The following is a 12,762-nucleotide window of genomic DNA, read 5'->3' as shown; positions in this document are numbered from 1 at the left end:
CTCACTGAAGCCCCACATTGGGTGTGGAGCCTACTTTAAAAAAAAAATTATGAATTCTAACACTTTGAGGAGGGCCAATCTTGAATGAAAGAAAAGTATCTTAGAAAGTGGTCACTCCCTCTTAATTGAAGAATACTATACCTTACAATGCAGTGGGAGCCCACATACCACAAATAGTGACTCCGTGGGCATGGGTGGAGTTTTTGGCTCCTTGTAGGCAACCATAGAGCTTCTGTTCCTTCTGGTGTTCTGAGGAAGTGCAGAAAAACCAAGACCAGGGTCCACAGAGGCTCACCTGAAGCTGCCCCGCCTGCCTCTTTTCCCTTGTTCCCTGTGGCTGTCTTCTGACTTTCTAGGCTGGAATCGTCTAGGTTCCAGCTCTCCTTTCTTTCCTCCGACACATCAGATTTAGGGCTTTCCAATTTCTCTTCCTTCCACCTTCCCCCGGATCTTACAAGGTTGACCACTTCTGTTCATTTGTATTTGAGCTAAAGTGACACCTTCTCGGGGATGCCTTCTCTAGCTCCTGGCTATCCAAATAATTACCTTCCTTCCCATGCCTCCTCTCTATTATGCTCTGTTTGCCTCACAGCACTTTTACTATCTGACTGTGCTACAGTCAGATAACCGCTGGCTGTGCTACAAAATCGCACCCTACCTGGAAATAAGGTTTTTGCAGATGTAATCACATTACGTTGAAGATGAAAGTGGGCCCTAAGCCAGTGACTGGTGTCTTTCTAAGAGGAAATAACAACACAGAGAGACACAAAAGAGAATGCCACGTGATGATAGAGGCAAAGATTGGAATGATGCATATACAAGCCAGGGAATGCCATGGATTGTTGGCACCTACCAAAACTAGGAAGAAGTCAGGAGGATCCTCCCCTAGAGCCTTCAGAGAGAGCACAGCCTTATCAACAGTATGCTTTTAGATTTCTAGAACTTTTAGTACTGTGAGAGAGGAACTTTCTGTTGTTTTAACATACTCATTTTCTGATATGTTGTTACAGCGTCCTGAGTAAACATAACATACCACTTCTCTCTTTAAAAAAAAATGTTAATCAAAATCGACATGATGGTATCAAAATTAAAAATATGATGAAAAGAATTCAAAAGTGATCTCTGAAATTTTGTCTATTTTAAATACTGGAAATTCTATAATCAAGAAGATTGTTTAAGGAGAGAAACTAACCATGATCTGGTCTGGCCTGTTAGACATTTGCTTGAAGAAATCAGAAGTCCTATTCCCATGCCAGAGAATAAGCGCTCAGTTTACAGCAGGTGAAATGAACAAGCACACACTACTATTACCTTTACTGACAGAAAGCCAAGAACAAAGAATTAGTTGATTCATATGAATATATCCTGAGACAGCCTCTAGGAAAGCCAAAATTTACATATGCATAACATGTAACACACCTAGACAGGTAAAATACTCTTTAAACCACAGCATTAGGTAAGGAATGGTATTTATTTGGCCTATACTTTTTGGGTAACACAATCCTAACTGAAATGATCAGTTGAGGTTGTGTGTGTATATATATACACACAAACACATCATATATATATATATATATATATATATATATATATATATCTCCAAAAAGTACATATACATATATGTATATAAGTACATATATATGTATACACAGACATACATACATATATATATTTTATACATATATACATATATGTATAAAATCTCACTAACAATACCTAAAGGAGTTCCTTAACCCAAGAAATTTGGAAATAAAAAGAATTGAGAATAACTAAACCTACCCTATGGGAAAATAATTTTATACACGAAGAGAAAAACATTCCCTCCCCTACCCACATCCTCCCTCTGCCCCAGTAAACATGTGAGGCTTAATTACTTGGGATGGAGAAGGCTGGGTCTCTGGAAAGAACAGGTAGAATGTTGAGGTTTCATGGGACACTCCAAGATATTTTGTGATACTGCAGAAGGATAAGAGAAAAGGAAATAATTCCTTGTGCATTCTAGAGGCAGAACAAGTAGCCAACTGGGGATTTCTACTCAAGCATGGGAAGGAGAAAAAAATGAAATAGGCCACACACAATCTACTTTATGGAAGGAGCTGCTGCTGATCCTAATGCTTCATGAATGAAAGTACTTATTTGTTAGGCAAAAATGGTCAATATCAGCAATTTTAGAAGGTTCAACTTCATTTATTCTGCCTGGACTTCTTAGGCAGAGGACTATCTTCTTTGCTCCTTTTGGTGAGAGAAATAACATTCACATTGAGTCCAAAGGGAAGATTTTTCCACTGTCTATAACATTATTAAAAAGCTCCCTGATGCAAAGTGGGTGGGGTTTAACCTTTTACCATTCCATGCCAAATTATCAAAGCTCAATGATCCTTAATTTTATAAATGAAAATGTTTAAATCAAATCTAACATACAATTGCACCAAAAAGAATAAAATATCTAGAAATAAACTTAGCCAAGGAGGTGAAAGACCTGTACTCTGAAAACTGTAAAATACTGATGAAAGAAACTAAACTGTGAAACACTGATGAAAGAAATTGAAGATGGCACAAATAAATGGAAAGGTATTCTATGCACCTGGATTGGAATAATTAATACTGCTGAAATTTCTATACAATCAACACATTCCAAAATAATCAACACATTCAATGCAATCCAATCCCTATCAAAATACCAATAGCATTTTTCACAGAACTGGAACAAATATACTAAAATTTCCATGGAACCACAAAAGACCCTGAATAGCCAAGGTATCTTGAGAAAAAAGAACAAAGCTCAAGGTAACAGAATCCCAGATTTCAAGATATACTGTAAAGCTGTAGTAATCAAAATAGTATGGTCCTGCCACAAAAACAGACACATTGATCAATGGAAGTGAGAGCCCAGAAATGAACCCATGCTTATTTGGTGAGTTAGATTAATTTAGTCAAAGGAAGCAAGAATATACATGAGGAAAAGACAGTCACTTCATAAATAGTGCTGGAAAAACTGACATGTAAAAGAATGAAACTGGACCCCTTTCTTACAACATACACAAAAATAAACTCAAGATGGATTAAGTACCTAAATAGGAGACCTGAAACCATAAAAGTCGTAGAAGAAAAGAAAGGCAGTAATTTCGTTGATATTAGCCTTGGCAACATATTTCTGGGTATGTCTCCTCAGGAAAGGGAAACAAAAGCAAAATTAAACTACTGGGACTACACCAAAATGAAAAACTTTTGTTCAATGAATGAAACCATCATCAAAACAAAAAGGGAATCCACTAAATGGGAAAAGATATTTGCAAATGATATATTTGATAAGGGGTTAATATCCAAAGTATCTAAAAAACTCATACAACATGACACCAACAAAAGAATCCCATTTAAAATGGGCAGACCACCCAAATGGACATTTCTCTAAGATATAGAGATGACCAGGGGACATTGGAAATGACACTCAGCATCACTAATGATCACAGAAATGCAAATCAAAACTACAATGAAATTATCATCTCACAGCTGTCCGATTGGCTAGAATCTGAATGACAAAAAATAAAAGTGTTCATAAAGATGTGGAGAAAAAGAAGTCTTGTGCACTGTTGGTGTGAATATAAACTGGTAAAGCCACTATGGAAAACAGTATGGAGATTCCACAAAAAATTAAAAATACAAATACCATATGATCTAGTAATCCCATCACTGGGTATTTATCCAAAGAAACCAAAAACACTAATTTCAAAAGATAATTGCCTCTCTGTATTTATTGTACCATTGTTTACAGTAGTCAAGACATAAAGAGGCAACTAAGCATCTATTGATAGATGAATGAATAAAAATATGTGGGGTGTGTGTGTGAGTATTATGTGTGTGCATGTGTGTTTATGAATATGTGTTGTGTATATATGTATATATATATACACAATATGTATGTACATATATATGTATGAATAACCACTTAAATACAAATATATATACATTATAAAGGTATATAGGTTAGGTTTCTGCAAAACCTGACTCTGGCATATGTCCATAACTCAACTCTACAGAGAGGTCTCCACTGTGCTAGCAGATAAGACCCACCAAGTTCCTGGGCCCCAATACTAACCCAAGATTTGTTTCTGGCACTACTGAAGCTGTAAGCACTGGTCTGACAATGAAGGGATTTTGGACACCTGACCAACAACAAAAGACTCAGGCAGCAACACAAGAAATCTTGCCATTTGGAAGACCAAAATGGGGCTAGTGCAGGAAGAATCTGAATGAAAACCTACACCAACATACATATTCACGCCCCCTGAACACAAACCCTTAAGCCTGACCTTCATCCTAACCCTAGTATTCAAATCAGGCCTCCATGGAGGTCTCCATATTGTCAGCAGATAGGACCCTCCAAGCTCCTGGGCCCTAACCTTAGAATTGATTCTGGCACTACCATGGCCCAAAACGTCTGTCTGAAAACCAAGGGATTTCAGACACTTGAATGACATCAGAAGACGCAGCCAGCAACACTGCAGGAAATGAAGCCATTTTGAAGACCAGAAAGGAGCTAGCACAGGAGAAATCTGAATGAAAAAAATAAGTCTATTTATACATTGAGGACCTACCTGAACACAAAACCCTAAGCCTGATCCTCACCCTCAAATCAGTCCAAAGGGAAAGACTGCAGGCAGATAACACCCTCCAATCTCCTGAGCCTTACTTCTAACCCTAGACTTGGCTCTGCCACCATCAAGGCCAAATACCTGATCTAGAAACCAAGGGATTTGGGACACTGACCAACTGCAAAAGACTCACCCAGTAACACAGAAGGAAATCATGCCACATAGAAGACCTGAATCAGGCTAGTATAGGAGAAATCTGAAAGAAAACCTAAGCCAACTCATATATTCAGAGTCCCCTGAACACAATCCCTAAGCCGAACCACAGCCTATCTCTTACCTTGCACTCAGGCCTCTGGGAAGGTCTCCAAACTGCGGGCAGATAGGACCCTTCAAGATCCAGGATTGTAGTGTTAAGCCTAGGCATGGCTCTAGCCACCCAGGCCTAAAGCCTACTTCTGAAAAACAAGGGATTTGGCACACCTGACCAACATCAGAAAATTCAACCAGCAGCACAGAAGGAAATCCTGTCATTTGGAAGATCAGAATTGGGTTATATCAGAAGTAATCTGAATGAAAACCTAAACCAATTTGCACATTTAGTGCCTCCCTGAATACAAGCCCTAAACTGAACCTCATCCTAACCCTAACCCTTGTCCTCAACTCAGCCCTGAATGGAAGTCTCACACTGGGGGCAGATAAGACCCTCCAGTCCCTGGGCCCTAACACTAACCCTAATCTTGGCTCTGGCACTACCCCACCCTAAAGGCTGTATTCAAAAAACAGCGAATTTGGGACACCTGAAAAGGACTGTTTTTCAACCATAAAAAAGAATGCCATCTTGTCATTTGAGACAACATGGATGTGCCTACAGGTAATTAAGCTAAGTGAAATATGTCAGAGAAAAACAAATACCATATGATTTCACTAATATATGGAATTTAAGAAACAAAACCAATGAACAAACTGAAAGGAGAAATAGCCCCGTAAACACAGAGAACTAGGATTGTTAGAGGGGAGGGAACGGGCACAATGGGTGGAGGGAGTGGCAGATACAGGCTTTCGATTGTGGAATGAATAAGTCATGGGTAGAAAACGTACCACTTAGGGAATATAGCCAATGGTATTGTACCACCTTAAGCAAAGCATGGTGTATGGAGTTGTTGAAATACTATGTTGTACCCCTGAATCTAATGTAACAGTGTAATAATTATGTTACCTTATAGTGGGTCAACTATACTTCAACAAAAAAATAAATCACTCAAACCTAGATGATATTTCTTTATATTTTTAAAATCTAACTTGCATATCACTTTGTTTTAAATATAAATTGTCTGCTTACTATATTGATTAAAACCACAAGGAAATAGATTAAAAAGCACAAGGAAATAGATTATTTTCTTTCATCTCTTTTCCAACCTAAGACAAGCCTGAAGAAGTCTCACAGCCCACAGAGGCTGCATTCCAAAGATAGCATCTTGCCTAGGGAGAGCAGATCTATGCTAACCTAAGGCAATCCCATGGGCCATAACTGCGCATGAGGGGAGAGAAAACTGGTCACCGAAGTAAGATATGGTTGGCATAGGTGTTTATATTGTTTTTGTCTTCATAGCAAAAATCCTGAAATCAGTAACTCATTTGTTTTTGAGGGAGAAAGGAGGCAACTTTTTGGACTCTGAGAGAATGTACGCAACAGCAGTAGATGGAAATCATCCAAGAAATACCTACAGGAGAGTTGTTTATTTCACAGAGTAGTAGTAACACACGCCCAACCCCTCACCCTGGTATCAGTCAGTGCCTGAGTCTCCACTGCTTTCCATGGCTAATCTCAACAAAAATCCCTTCCATTAGGAGAGATTTTATGCAGGCCGACCTACCTTCTCTCCGCTACTGTTCCAGAGTCAAAGATCTCACAGGATCTGCAACAATGATGTTTCCAGAAGATCCAACACACATTCCTTTGGGGCATCTTGTGTTTGCCATGGGTTTTTATAACCTAGACAACAAGAGCCGTGAAAAGAAAGTTTGGTGGGAGCTGACGAGATAATTTAATGGAACTTCTTCCAACAAACAGGATGTCTGTTCAAATGAAATGAAAAGAACTAAGCCCTCTGAAAACCAAATGAACCACAGTGTAAAAGACAAGGTTAGAAGATAGCCAAAAACATTTTTAAAAAAATGCTGAGAGGATAAACATAACGCCAGCCAGTTGTGTTAATCTGTCTTCTTTCATAAGGGTATTGTCTCTACTTGTTCCAATTTAAATGTTGTTCCAGCCCCTTCCAATTCTAAAGAGCAAAGTAAAATGTAACCAGCATGCTTTATATGCCTTTCCTGGAGACTATTACATATTTATATGGGAACAGTATTCAAGATTTGTATAGAGCATGTTAATGAAATACTGGCCTTTTTTCACCCTAAAGGATAGAATATTGTAAAGACTTGATATTTATAAATAATCCTCCAAAAACAAATGTGGAAAATACAAATGAAATCCCTAAATGCTCTTTTGATTGAAATGAGTTTGCGTTCCCTTTTTTTTTTTTTTTTAAGATTTTATTTATTTGAGAGACAATGAGAGAGAGCATGAGAGGGGAGAAGGTCAGAGGGAGAAGCAGACTCCCCATGGAGCTGGGAGCCCCATGAGAAGCTTGATCCTGAGACTCCAGGATCATGACCTAAGCCGAAGGCAGTTGCTTAACCAACTGAGCCACCCAGGCACCCCTTCATTCCCTTTTTAAAAAGAGTTTAGCTTTTCCAAAGGATAAATGCATTTCTTATAAATTACATTGATCTTCACCATGAGAAAGCTTCTACAAAAATTAGAAATAACCCTTGATGCCAATGGAATTTAATAGAATAGTGACCATGTCTGTTTTCAACAGAGTTGTCTTTAAAAATTATAAGATGTTTATCATATATTCACATTATCATATTTCTAAACCATTTCATTGTCAGTGAACTGAAAACTCTGTTGAGATAAATTTTACTTCCTAGTATTGGTTAATGCTACTGGCTAAGTCACTTACAGAGTTAATGATATCAGGTTGAATTTCAACTATATGTTGCATTGCTCCAAAGCCAAAGAGTATTCAAGGTCCTTCCCATTTTCTCTAACTCTTCAGTCTGAAGCCGGGGCAAACCTACAATCATGAAAGGGGTGAATTATATTAAGAGGGAAGTGAATTTGACTTAGAATGACTAAAAAAAAACAACACAAATTCATGTCACCCATTCCACCTTTGTGATTGAAGAACACCATTTAGACTTTCTTCTGAGACTTGCTGTTTGTTTTTTGTTCTTTTATTTTAATTGCTGTTATTGATCAGGTCTGAGTCAACCCTCCTAATACTGAAAACCCTGTTGGAGGTAGTTAAAAATTTACCTCTGCACAAAGGCATGAACCAGAAGAACCTTTGGGGTTGCCTGGAATTCTTTTGTATATGCAGTTGTAGAATCTTTGCTACTGGAGTGTGGGAGACTGATGTTTAAACTGTCTATATTCTAATAAGTGAGAATCCTGGAATACCTTTCACTTACTCAACTCCAATCACTTAGGAGATAAACAGAACCAGGTGGAACTCTGGAACCTGGCATTAAGGTCATAAAGCAGAGTCTACTTGAACAGCTTGAATGGGATTGATTTAACCTTAGAACCACATAGGAAAAACTATTTGCATTCTGTCTCTAGGTCAGGGGACTGTATAAGAGCACGTGCAGACAGATGGGGAAATCTCTGTGACTCATGGAAGGACCAGAATAAGGTATATGAAATCAGTTTGAGGAATTGAGAAAACTGCCTCACATAATACATTACTATGTGACCAGCTATAGAGGAGCCTCCGAAGCCTCCAGTTCCTGCCAGAACAGGAATCCCCTTTGAGGGTAGTGATTTGGACAAACTCATGCCGGCCTACTCTGTCATGGGCCATGATTAACAGGCAAATCTGGTATATTAGACCCAGTCAACTGAAGGATTAAGGCCTCTTTGGAAATGGGACTGAATCCTCTTCCAAGAAAATGACATATGACAGACCCACATTCAGGCATATAATTCTAGGGGTTGGGGAGGTTCATGGATACACAATGCTACAGATTAAAAATCTCTGATGCTGGAGAAGCTGACCACGAACAAGGTGAATTATTGGGACCCAATTATAGTTGGGTAGCCCCACAGTCAGCAGCCAAAAGCTGATTCAATCACTCCGTTGTGTGAAGCGAACAAACAGAAAACACATTACTTCCCTCCCTTTTGATTATAGGTTAAGAAATAGGTTGTGCATCATCATCATCATCATCATCATCATCTCAGCTCTGAAACCTTGAGACCAAGAGGAATTGTAAAGCTGTTGAGAAATTTCCCATCCTATCCCATGTTCTCACATAGATGGACAATAAAATCCCATCACTAAGGTGATGTGTACAGAACTTCTTGTGACCTTCAAGAGCCAAACTAATACAACTGCCAAGATATGAGCTGGGATGTCCCTTTGGGTTACTCAACTGCCTCCTAGAAAGCTGGTTTCTCTTCTCCCCTCTTCCCTGTAAGATCACAACAAAGATGGGACCACCCCACATGCCAGCCCTTATCCTAGCTACTGATTAACTTTATTGTAAACATCTGTTGTTTGTCTCTTATTGTGGGCATGGAAGTGGGAAGTTTCTGGGTACTTGAACTCTGAAATGAGTAATCTGGTAACTTGGAAAACAACTGCTCATAAAGGTTGCCTAATAAAAGGTTGTGAGGGTGGGGGATTGAATCTCAATTAGAACTTGGACAGATTCCTAGGATTTTCTAACTGTCCTTCAGTACACAGTGTTTTTGAAGAGAGCACTAGCCAAAATGAGTCACAACAAAAGTTCCACAGGCTACAGGAAATAGAAGCACCACAGAGATGCATAAAGATCTGGTCTAAAGAGCATTCAGGACACCACCACTTCCACTCCAACAACCACACACATGTACTCAGATATACCCTCACTCCTACAGCAAAGGCTCATATCCGGATATGTAAGATTAAGATGGAACCAGGGTTAAGATTTAGATCAATGTTCAAATCAAAGAAGACTCAAAGAGTCTTTAAAGAGAAAGTCTTGAAGAAAATGGATAATCACTTTTCTAGAATGAATTATTTGAAGGCAGGGGATTGGACAAGATTCTCTTGCTCATTTTTCATTTCTGGAATTGATAATCTTAAGGAAAATTTCAAGAAAGTGTTAAGGAAAGACAAAGCAGTTTTCTCAGCTAGATTATGAAAAAAGATTTTCTGTTTTTTTTTTTTTTTAAGTTTCTCTGAAAAGTGATGTTAGTGTATAGATGCACAGGTAGAGAAAACTGAACTACCTGGAATTATTGTTCACCCGTAACCATAAAAGCAGCAATAACAGTAGCAAGAAACCCACCACCTCATCACCTGAGTTCTCACCCCCTGGACTCCACATACCAACCCCCCATTCGATCCCATTTCTCAGATCTCCCAAACTGCCTCAAATTCTCCCATTGTTACCCTTTGGAATCACAGCCCTCACATCTGGCCAACTCTTTCTTTCATCACATTGTTTTAATGAAAACCTGGCTCCTTCCGAGCACACTATTTTTTTCTGCGGCCCATTCAAGTGGAATGTTCTCTTTTTCACACATCTTGTACCACCAGATCTGGAGGTAGAGGATTTCCTCTTTGACCCTCACTGTCCCATTCACACATTGTACCTCCCTCCTCCACAAATGCCCTTCCCTGAAGTTCTGACAACCAACTCTACCACTACATTATACCAGTTCTTTCTATAGTAGCTATGTCTTTAGGGTTACTCTCCCTCAATTGTTGAAGGTTTTTATCTCCAGGTTTACTGTTACCCTTATCTGGTATCATTTTTGGTGATTTTAATATTAAGGTAAATTATTCCTGATACCCTGGCATCTCTCTTGGCAACCTCTTCCTCTACCCTACTTCAACTACATACTCCTGTGCAGTACCTTGGCTTTATCATTACCAGTCTCTACATCTCACCATATTTCAAGCATTCTATTCTCCAACCAACTCCTTCTCTATGGTATCCCAGCTACAAAAACATTGAGACACCACAAAATTCACAGTCCTTTGAACCACTTACCTTTTCAATATACCACACTCATTCTGTGTCCTAATTTCTCTCCTCACTTAGTTTACATTACCGGATTCCAAAATGTCGTTTTCCCTTTGTATTCTTCTCAACTCCCTCACGCTTTTTCTCTTCCCAATGTACTGCTTGACATAACCCCAAACCTAGTTAAATCTAGGTCTCTACCTATTACACGACTACATACGTATAGCTGAAAATGGTTAAAGAACCCAGTCATCTTTACCAGTCTCCCTTAAGATTCATGAAATCCACTGTAAATGGACCCTTTTATGATACCTGGCTATCTTTTTTCTATCTTTCTTTTCTCTAGTCCATTCATTCCCACATCTTACTCCAAAGCCATGTACCAAACAGGACCAGGATATTAGAAGGTACTACCTTCTTTAGCCATCTGGGCATCTAGGCAGGACCTGTGGCCACCAGAACCTCTGAGCTAGGGGGTCTCCCACCCCAATAAACTTGCCCAGGGCTTCAAATGTCCTAATTATCCAAATGTGTTACCCTCCCTCCATATTATCTCAGTCTCCATCTCTTTTCCACGGCCTCCAAAGTTAGTCTCAGGCTCTCATCTTCTTTTCTATATTCATTCAGACCTTAGGTCATCAATCTGAAAGCATCCTTAAACTTTAAAGTGCCTACAGAGCACCTGGGGATCATGATGAAGTGCCAACTGTTCTATAGTCCTGGGACAGGGTCTGAGAATCTGCATTTCTAACAGGCTCTTAGATGATGTCAGTGCTACAAGTAGTAACAATCTAGTTCACTCTCAAGGTGTGAAACACAACTGATATGGTATAGATTTCTATTTCTATACCATAGATCTCTACTCTGGACCACTCTCCTGAACTTCAGATGCATATATTCAACTGCTCATTTGACATTCCACTGGAATGTCTCAAACTTAAAATATGTCCTTGGCCTGTCCCATCCCTCAACCAGCTTCTCCTTCAGATTTCTTAATCTCAGTAAATACCAATTTCATCCTTAAAGCTTCTCAGATCAAAAACGTTAGCACCATCTTGAGTCTTCTCATCCTGTATCTAGTTTATCATCCAATTTTGTTGCTTCTGTCTCAAGATACACATGTGCAAAATCCAACCACCTCTCAGCTACACCATAGTTTCCAACCTTGGTCTGAGTAGCTGGTCTTTCACTAAGATTATTGCAAGATATTCCTAACTGGTCTCTGCATTTACCCTCTATGTCTTTCAGCCTAGTCTCAACATAGTTGCAGAGTGACCCAGTAAAATATAACTCCAATCACTTTATTTCTCACCCAAAACATTCCAATTTTTTCCCTTATCACTTGGAGTAAAAACCAGTGTTCCTATAGAAGCCCATATCATCTGCCCCATTCTTGATTCTATTTTCCTTTATAATCTGGACACAGTGCCTCTCACAGTGCCTGTACCTCCAAAGTATTGATGGTGATTTTTCCTTGCTTTTGTTCTTCCATCTGTAGCAAATACTTTTCTCCACCATACCAACACAGATTACTTCTTCACTTCTTTCAGGTCTCTGCTTAACTGTCATCTTACTGGGCCCCCTAGGTGGCTCAGTCATTAAGTGCTGACTTTGGCCCAGGTCATGATTCCAGGGTCCTGGAATCAAGCCCCTCACTGGTCTCCCTACTCAGTGGGGAACCTGCTTCTCCATCTGCCACACTCCCTGCTTGTGCACATGCTCTCTCTGTCAAAAAAATAAATAATCTTTAAAATATTGCCACCTTACTAATGAGGGCTTTTCTGACTATGGAATATAAAATTATCCCTCTAAATTTCTTATTTTTCTCCTTACCATCTGCTATATTACAAAGTTTAACCACGTATTTTCTGTGTCTGCTCACTGGAATATAAACTCCACGAGACTGAAAACTGCCTTTTTGTTTGCTGCTGTATCGCTAGCACCTAGAACACATGAAATAGACTTCAATCTGTTGAGTATCTGATTAAGAATTTTCACTGGATGTCACCACCAATTTTTTAATAAATGCCTCTCATGTACCCTCAGGTGGGGTATATGGGTGGTTCAGTCAGTTAAGCATCTGACTCTT

The sequence above is a fragment of the Mustela lutreola genome, chromosome 4 (assembly GCF_030435805.1).
Source record: "Mustela lutreola isolate mMusLut2 chromosome 4, mMusLut2.pri, whole genome shotgun sequence".
Lineage (NCBI taxonomy): Eukaryota > Metazoa > Chordata > Mammalia > Carnivora > Mustelidae > Mustela > Mustela lutreola.
This window is presented reverse-complemented; position numbering follows the sequence as displayed.